Source organism: Budorcas taxicolor, chromosome 20 (assembly GCF_023091745.1).
Source record: "Budorcas taxicolor isolate Tak-1 chromosome 20, Takin1.1, whole genome shotgun sequence".
Lineage (NCBI taxonomy): Eukaryota > Metazoa > Chordata > Mammalia > Artiodactyla > Bovidae > Budorcas > Budorcas taxicolor.
In genome coordinates, this window is record NC_068929.1 from 53,554,820 (window position 1) to 53,565,176 (window position 10,357).

Sequence of the window (10,357 nt, forward strand, 5' to 3'; positions counted from 1 at the left end):
TTTCCATTGTTTCCCCATCTATTTGCAATGAAGTGATGTGATCAGATGCCATGATCTTAGTTTCCTGAGTGTTGAACTTCAAGCCAACTTTTTCATTCTCCTCTTTCACTTTCATTAAGAGGCTCTTTAGTTCTTCTTCGCTTTCTGCCATAAGGGTGGTGTCATCTGCATATCTGAGGTTTTTGATATTTCTCCCAGCAATCTTGATTCCAGGTTGCTCTTCATCTAGCCTGGCATTTCGCATGATGTACTCTGCATATAAGTTAAATAAACAGGGTGACAGTATGCAGCCTTGACGTACTCCTTTCCCGATTTAGAAACAGTTTATTGTTCCATGTCCAGTTCTAACTGTTGCTTCTTGACCTGCATACATATTTCTCAGGAGGCAGGTCAGGTGGTCTGGTATTCCCATCTCTTTAAGAATTTTCCGCAGTTTGTTGTGATCCACACAGTCAGAGGCTTTGGCATAGTCAATAAAGCAGAAGCAGATGTTTTTCTGGAACTCCCTTGCTTATTCCATGATCCGGAAGATGTTGGCAATTTGGTCTCTGGTTCCTCTGCCTTTTTAAAATCTAACTTGAATATCTGAAAGTTCCCGGTTCACGTTCTGTTGAAGCCTGGCTTGGAGGATTTTGAGCATTACTTTGCTAGCGTGTGAGATGAATGCAATTTTGCAATAGTTTGAACATTCTTTGAATTCTTTGACATTCCTTTCTTTGAGACTGGAATTAAAACTGAACTTTTCCCATCCTGTGGCCACTGCTGAGTTTTCCAAGTTTGCTGGCATATTGAGTGCAGCACTTTCATAGCATCATCTTTTAGGATTTGAAATTGCTCAACTGGAATTCCATCACCTCCCCTAGCTTCGTTCGTAGTGATGCTGCCTAAAGCCCATTTGACTTCACATTCTAGGATGTCTACCTCTAGGTGAGTGATCACAACATCGTGGTTACTTTGGTCATTAAGATCTTTTTTGCATAGTTCTTTGTATTCTTGCCACCTCTTCTAAATATCTTCTGCTTCCATTATGTCCATCATGTCTGTCCTTTATTGTGCCCGTCTTTGCATGAAATGTTCCCTTGGTATCTCTAATTTCATTGAAGATATCTCTAGCCTTTCCCATTCTATTGCTTGATTAGGCAGGTTTTTAGATGTATCTACATAACTGTGCCATAAGAGGTATTGTGGATATGAGAGAGATAATATTGCTGATTAATTAATTTTCCTCATTTATTTCCTGAAATATATGGTTCATATTTTTTTAAAAAGTAATTCTAAGATATTCACTCTGTGTATAATTTGTCATCTTCCTCAACTGATTTTCCATTAATTGCTAGTCACTCATTCATGTCCGAATCTTTATGAGCCCATGAACTGTAGCTGCCATACTCCTCTGTCCATGGAATTCTCCAGGCAAGAATATTAGAGTGGGTTGCCATTTCCTTCTCCTGGGTATCTTCCTGACCCAGGGATAGAACCTGGGTCTCTCACATTACAGGCAGATTCTTTATCGTCTGAGCCACCAAAGAAGCCAGATTTTCCATAAAGGCAAAGATAATTCAGTGAGAAAAGGATGCCTTTTATTCAACAAATGATATCTAACAAATGGGAAAATTAGATATCCTCATTCAAAAAGATGGATTTATCACTTATACAAATTTTTGAATTCAAAATTAATCATACTCCAAAGTATAATATCTAAAAGAATAAAACTTTTAGAAGAAAGCATAGGAGAAAAATATGTGTGGCCTTAGGTTAGGCAAAAATTTCTCAGATACAGTCCCCAAAGCACAAATCATATTAAAAATAATAATATGGAATTTTCCATATTTAAATAAAACACAACTTTTACACTTCAAAACAGAACATTAAGAAAATTAAAATTTCAGAAAAAATTTTTGCAAATCATATTTTGTTTAATTTTCAAAGTATGTAAAGAAATCTTACAATGGTCAGAAGAGAACTCCAGTTAAAATGAGCAAAATTTTGAAGAGATATTTCACCAAAAATATGGATAAGTCACATGAAAAAATGATCATGCTAAAAATTATTAATCATTAGAGGAATTAACATTAAAACCACATTAGTATACCACTTCTTATCACTAGAATTGTAATAAAAAAGATAAAGAACACAAACAGTTGACATATATATGGCAAACTGGAACAACTTGCATCACTAATGGGAATGTAAACTAGTTCAGTGACTTTAAAAAACAGTATGGCAACTTATTTTTTTTTTTAATTAAAAAGTGTGAAATATGAAAAAGTGATTCCAAGAATAACCTTTGTGGTCCAATGTCTAAGATTCTGAGCTCCTAATGCAGGAAGCATTAATTCAATCCCTGATCAGGGAACTATGTCCCACAGGGCTTCCCTGGTAGCTCAGATTGCTACCAGCAATGCAGGAGACCCGGGTTTGATCCCTGGGTCAGGAAGATCCCCTGGAGAAGGAAATGGCAATTCACTCCAATATTCTTGCTTGGAGAATCCCATGGACAAAGAAGCCTGGTAGGCTCCCGTCCATGGGGTTCCAAAGAGTCAGACATGACTGAGGGACTAATGCTTTAACTTCACAACTAAGAGTTCACGTGTCCCAACTATAAATGTCCCTTGTGCCACAAGCAAGACCCAGCACAGCCAAACAAATAAACATTTAAAAAGAAAAAGTAATTCCATTCCTAGGAATATATCCAAAAGAATGAAAACATATGTACACACAAAGACATTTACTTACTCAGCAGCATTATTTATAACTGCAGAAATTGGAAACTACCCAAATGCTTATCAACTGGTGAATGGATAGATAGACTATGGTATACAGAAACAATAGAATACTATTCAGCAATATAAATGGAACAAATTATCAATGCTTCCACATGGATGAGACTCAAAATATTATGTTAATTTAAAGACTCCAGAACGAAAGACCACATATTTTATGAGTCATTTCTGTAGAGAGAGATCAGTGTGTTCCTTGGGGTTGGGATAAGACTGAAGATTGACTGGATCCAAATTGGCACCAAGGATCACAATGGGTGATTTGAACATTTTAAAATTCGGTTGTGGTGATGGTTGTACACCTGTATAAATTTATTACAATTCATTGAATTGTACATTTAAAGTGGGTGGATTTTATGGTCCATAAGTTATAATTCACTAAATGTGCTGAAGCTAAAGGATACCAGGAACTATGAATATTTTTTCAAAAAAACTGGAAATGAGAACTGGCCTTGGCATATATACAACTGATACAATATTAGTAGGAAAAATAATCTATCTTGTCTCCTCTTATATCAAACATGATTTATACCATATATAACAGAGCAGTAAGAGAGAATAAATGATTGTCCTTTTCTAATGTCAATTTAGCATAAGTATTCTAAAATTTTCTGACATTCTACCTTTCTGTAAATATGAAATTGTGCAGTTTCATATACATGTATATCAACTAGGCATTTCTAGAAGCAGGGCAATGTTTTTTATTTTCATGCAGATGACTATTTTTCCACTATTCCAGGTGTTGGAAAATATAGACTTTAAGCTATGACTTCTGCCTTTGAATATTATCATTCTGCCTTTTGAAATCCTAGTTAGATGCTCATTCCATTTGAAAACATGTAAATTAACAGTGTTTAAATGTCTGTATAGTCAAAGCTATGCTTTCCCCAGTAGTCATCTATGGATGTGAAAGTTGTATCACAAAGAAGGCTGAGAGCTGAAGAATTTATGCTTTCAAAATGTGGTACTGGAGAAGACACTCGAGAGTCCCTTGGACTACAAGGAGATTCAACCAGTCAATCCTAAAGGAAATCAACACTGCATACTCACAGGAAGGACCAATGCTGAAGCAGAAGTTCTAATACTTTGGCCACCTGATGTGAAAAGCAACTCTTTGGAAAAGACTCTGTTGTCGGGAAAGATTGAGGGCAGGAGGAGAAGGTGAGATGATTGGATGGCATTACCAATTCAATGGACATGAGTCTGAGCAAACTCTGGGAGATAGTGAATGACAGGGAAGCCTGCCCATGGGGTGCTGCAGTCCATGGAGACCACAAAGAATGGGGCATGACTCAGAGACTTAACCAGAACAACATTTTCTCTATTAAATTTTCTCCAAATTCTTCATTACAGTTGTGAAACTTTCTGAAGAAGCATTACTGTATTTATTTTTGTCTGGACTATATTTCTAGTCATTTTACCTAAGATTGTCTGCTTTTTGGCAGTCGTGTCTTACTTTAATCATGTAGAGCCTATATGAATAAATAAATTCTAAAATAAAATAAATTCTAGAATAAATAAAATTCTTGTGTGCTGCTATTTAGAAGGGTCTTTATCACCCAGGACTTACAGATTTCAGTTAATAGCAAAGAAATTTGGCATCCTAAAATTTGTCATTTGCAATGTAATGATTTCCAGTATCCCTTTAAAAGTTTTCTCTAATCATCTTTTTTATTGCAAATGGAATAAAATTTGCTCAGCCATTTATCAGAAACTATGCCTCTCCTTGGGTGCCCTTGATAAATATGCTGACTATAAATGGGCTATTTATCACATAAAATCCCCAGACAACTCAAAGGAGAGTAAGTATGCATAGTGCCTTACTCCACTAAAAATCCAATACTTGAGACTTCCCTGGTGTTCTGGTGGTTAAGAACTGGTTGGCCAATGCAGGGGGCATTGGTTTGATCCCTGATCTGGGAGGATTCCACATGCCAGGGACAACTAAGCCCTTGCAACACAACTACTGAGCCCACGTGCCTAGAGACTGTGCTCTGCAACAAGATAGCCCAGTGAAATGAGGAACCTATGCACCACCACCAAAAAACCCATGCCTGAGCATAAGGCAACTAGAGAAAGCATGCCCCAAGAAAGACCCAGCACAGATAAAATAAGTACATAAATTTTTTAAATGGTATTTAATTATTGACCCAGACACAAATAAATAACTTTTTGTGGTTTGTTTAATCCACTGTCAGCCCTAGGACAGGATGGAATGATGGTACAGCAAGCATCTTTATAGTGTATTATTTTTATGTCTCGATGTTTTTAAGATGAAATACACACACCTTTCTCTCTATCTCAAGATTTTATATTTTCAAAAAGTAGTGTTGGGACTTTGGTTTACCCTTCCTGTCTCAACGCTGGTAGGTAAGATCATTAAAGGAGAATGACTTTTACTTGTCCACTGCCTTCAAGCTGCTGCTGCTGCTGCTAAGTCGCTTCAGTCGCGTCCGATTCTGTGTAACCCCATAGATGGCAGCCCACCAGGCTCCTCTGTCCCTGGGATTCTCCAGGCAAGAATACTGGAGTGGGTTGCCATTTCCTTCTCCAGTGCATTCACATGCTAAGTCGCTTCAGTCGTGTCCGACTCTATGCGACCCTATGAACAGCAGTCCACCAGGCTCCTCTGTCCACAGGATTCTCTAGGCAAGAACACTGGAGTGGGTTGCCAGTTCCTTCTCCAACTGCCTTCATATTCTTTGTCAATTTTCTTTCAATCGCGAGGTCAGCACAGCAATGGAGGGGCAACAGTGCGGCTGCCTGAAGGCTTCCAGCATCTACTGCGATATGGGTGCTCACCTCCCATTAATTCTCTATTTTATGTATGAATTTAGCCTCATCAAAGATTAGCAGTGGTGGGGTCACAACCATTGGAGCTTCCTGAATGAAATCTGAAGCGGGTTTTCATACACTGAAGGGCAAGGAGAAAAGGAAGCAAGGGAGACAAGCCACCTAGATGCGCAGATGGCAGGTTTGTAAACCGCCCCTTGCCCACCCCTCCCACTCCTGCCCCCTAGAATCCTCCAAGTTTACAGACAGGTCTTACCTGCATTCTGTCCCATGTACTGTCCAGGTGGTCTCAGCACCACAATGCTCTCTCAGGGCTGCCTCCGTGAAGTAGCTCCCAATGTGGGAACTGGGCAGAATGCACCTCCCAAAGATGGAAAAATCGAAGAGTCCCTGATCATAGAATCAAGTTTGAGGGTCAACCTGGAGTCACATACTCTCCACGACCCCTCCCAGTGCTATTTGTGGGCTTCTTAAAGCGACATGTATACACATACACATCCTGGTTGGACAGAGAAGCCTGGAGGGCTAGTCCATGGGGCTACAAAGAGTCAGACGCAACTGAGCGACTAAGCAGCAGCAGCAGCATGCATGTGTATATATATACAATGTGGACTGTTTTAAACGTCTTTATTGAATTTGTTACAGTATTCCTTCTGTTTTATGGTTTGTGTTTTTGGCTGCAAGTCGTGGGCTTCCTGGGTGGTGCAGTGGTAAAGAATTTGCTTGGCAATGCAAAAGATCCAGGTTCATTCCCTGGGTCGGGACTGAAATTGAAACCCGTTCCAATATTCTTACCTGGGAAATTCCATAGACAGAGGAGCCTGGAAGGCTACAGTTCATGCCAAGTCAGGCTTGACTAAGGGACTGAGCACACACACATGGGATCTCAGCATCAGGCCAGGGGTAGAAGCAGTACCGCCTGCACTGGAAGCAGAAGTCTTATCCACTGGACCGCCAAGAAAGTCCTCTGTGGGCTTCTTTAGACTGGAGTCACTTCAGAATGGTTTAATTCAGAGTCTGAGTTGCAAGAGCTAATAAGTGACTTACATGGCCAAAGACCAAATGGCCATAAATTTCCCAGTTGTATGCTTGACCTTATACACCTATGGTAAGGAAGATAAAACTGGAAGTAACCAATGGTTTTGGAAAGATCAGTTTCTCTCTCTCTCTCTTTTTTTTTTTTTTGCTTTCTCCCCACTCGTGACCTCTATATATAGTTATGTAAAAGTGTTATTTCCCCCTTTCTGATTATTTTTATTCAGGGGCAGAGTTTTGATCACAGAACCTAAAATTATGAAAGAGGCTAAAATATATTCTCTTTATTTAGATCCCTTCTTAAAGATGGGATATTAAAAAATAATATTACCAGCCCAATTAAAAATAAATGGACTATGAAAAAACATATAGAAAAGAGGAGATTGAAACTACTAAAATGGAAAACAGGATATTGATATAAAGTACAATATTAGTATTTTCTATTAGGACATCCAATTTTGACTATAGTTTAAAGACTATGACATCAAAGATATATTATAAAGGCTACTAATCAAGAAATGAGTAATTTTGCTTAAAAATTAATATGATATATATAAGGGAACCATCTTATTATCAAAGTAAACAAACATTCAGAACCACAAAACATTTAATCCATAAAACTTTAGCTCTTTATACATTTTATAGAAAAAAGTATGAAATATATTTGAATTTAAAAATAGTTCCTATATCAAATGTTTATATGAGATTTGGTCATAAAGTTTAAATCTTTTACATTTATGAAAGATGCAAATTAGAGGCAAACAAAAATATAAAGTTGTTGAACTGAAAAAAATATTCAGATCTTTGGATTTATGTTGTTTTACTAAGCTATTAACATAGGCTTGAATTTCTAGAATGCATTATCTCTGACAGCATTGACATTTAACATGTTTGATATTTTACAATTCCATTTATCACGTGCTTGATCCCTGGGTTGGGAAGATGCCCTGGAGAAGGGAAATTATGCCCATTCCAGTATTCTGACCTGGAGAATTCCATGGACTATATAATCCATTGGGTTGCAAAGAGTCAGACAGGATTGAATGACTTTCACTTTCACTTTCATCCCATGATCAGTTGTGTCAGAAACTTTGAAACCCGGTGGACTGTAGCCCAACAGGCTCCTCTGTCCGTGGGATTCTCCAGGCAAAAATACTGGAGTTGGGTTGCCATTTTCTTCTCCAAGGGATTTTCTAGATCAGGGATTGAATCTGAATCTTTTGTGTCTGTTGCACTGCAGGATGATTTTTTACCAGTTGAACCACTGTGAGTGGAGTATTTTATAATTATTTTACACCACTAATAATAATATTAACTAATTTTTACTGTTATTATTCTTACCACAAAGTTGACCCTTCAGTCAGTTCAGTTCAGTTCATTTCAGTCGCTCAGTCGTGTCCGACTCTTTGCGATCCCATGAATTGCAGCACGCCAGGCCTCCCTGTCAATCACCATCTCCCGGAGTTCACTCAGACTCACTTCCAGCGAGTCCGTGATGCCATCCAGCCATCTCATCCTCGGTCGTCCCCTTCTCCTCCTGCACCCAATCCCTCCCAGCATCAGAGTCTTTTCCAGTGAGTCAGGTCTTCACTTAGATATATAATTATATCAAGGATTGCCAAATTTTTTTTCTCATTTAAATTCTCTTTGTAAAAATGCATTTTGAGTTGGATTCATCTTCTCTTTATAAGTAATGCTAACTCCAGACTTCTCAATGTCGGTTAATAGCACCAATATTTCTTTAGTTGTTTAAACTTGAAAATTCAGATTAACCTCTAATATCATCTTGTGCATTTTCATCTCTATTCAGGATGTCATAGCCTCTTATAATTTCTTATTTCAAAGTTGCATTTGTATTTATTCCTCATTTATCCTATTCCATGCCCTGGCCTACCTGAGTCCCTTTCTTCATAATGGTGTCCCTTTCTTGATTTCCAGGTGGATTAAAAAATAAATAACTCAGTTTTATAGTTGATATAATGTATGGTAACTTAATATCCTTATTAATTTACCACAACACATGTCTTAGGCCCCAACTAGCTAGTTCACATAAATATCAAGACTGAATATCTGAATTTTTCTACTTAATCAGATTGTTGTCTTCTTTTAGCTCCCACTTTAATCCCATCTACATTTTGTGGCCTTCCCAAAGAACAACAGGATTTATCAATTTTGATCATATATGTTATGTTTCTCATTTTCACATATTCAGCAGTCCCTTGACCCATCCCCAGTAATCCCCTGTCCTGTCCCTTTACCTAAGGAGAAATTTTCCCTTTGTGAAAAGTATCAGACATTAGGAAGGTGACAGTTGGGATTCTACTGATTAATGGCCATTCACAGCCTAAGGAAAAAGTATTATTATCAGGTGGTTTTAAGTCAGAAAACTCAGGTTTGGGCAGGTATGATTTTGTGAAAATAGAAAAAATGTATTAGAGTAAGATCCACTGAGTATGAACCATCACGCTGATCCTGACACTGTCAGTGTGATCTTGAGCAAAAGATATTGCATACCTGAACCTCATCATCTATGATCTATAGTTACGTCATCTATGAAATGGTGATAAAAGTACCTTTTAACCTGTTTTTGTAATGTTCAAATGAGATAATATTTATGTCAATCACATATATTGTCTTTACAAATTAGTTCCTTCTATATAAGACAGAGTCTCATGTACATTTCTAATCAAGATAGTGAGAAAATTATTGAAGTAGGTCTGATCTCTACCTGTATGCAACTCTGTTTAGTCAGAAGTTCACTGAATTACTTGGTGTTTTTTTTTTTTTTTAATTAAATTTTTTGACTGTGCTGAGTCTTCATTGCTATGTGCAGACTTTATTTAGTTGTGGGGAGTGGTAGCTACTCTTCCTTTGTGGTGTGTGGGCTTCTTATTGTGGCGGCTTCTTTTTTTTGTGGAGCACAGGCTCTAGGAACTTGGGCTAAGTAGTTATGGTACATGGGCTTAGTTCCCACATAGCATGTTGTATCATCCCCAACCAGAGATTGAACCCAGGTCCCCTCCATTGGCAGATTCTCAACCACTAAGTCATCATGGAAGTAGAAGTTCACTCTTTTGTGACAAAGCCTTCAGCTAGTTGCATCTTTTACTTTTTAAACATGACATTTATTTCTGTTTCAAATGGAGATGTATTTATAATCTTAGGACAAACTTGCATTTCATTGTAGAATACTCAGTTTTATATACAGTGGTTGATGGTAAAATATTTAGTTGCTATAAATTTTTGAGGACCAAATATTTTTCTCAATGATCTCTAGAGATTATAGTGTTTACTATTTTGCATTCGCAAAGCAATGTGCATTGCAGAATTCAACCATTATTTGTTCAGTGGGTCCTGAAAATATTAGTCAAATCTTGAGGTAAAAATGCTGTTTCTTAACAAAATCAAGGTTTTTCTTCCACCATTGAAATTATATCTCCAAAGCTGCTATACTCAGATTATATAAAAACAACTGACTCATTGGAAAAGACCTTGATGATGAGAAAAATTGAAGGGAAAGAGGGAAAGGGGCAACAGAGGATGAGATGGTTGGATGGCATCACTAAGTCAATGGACATGAACTTGGGCAAACTCCAGGAGATGGTGAAGGACAGGGAGGCCTGGCATGCTGTAGTCCATGGGGTCACAAAGAGTCAGATACGACTTAGTAACTGAACAACAACAACAACAGAAATAAAGACATACTAGAGAAAAGTTTCAGAGTTTAGAGATTATGAAAATGAACTCTG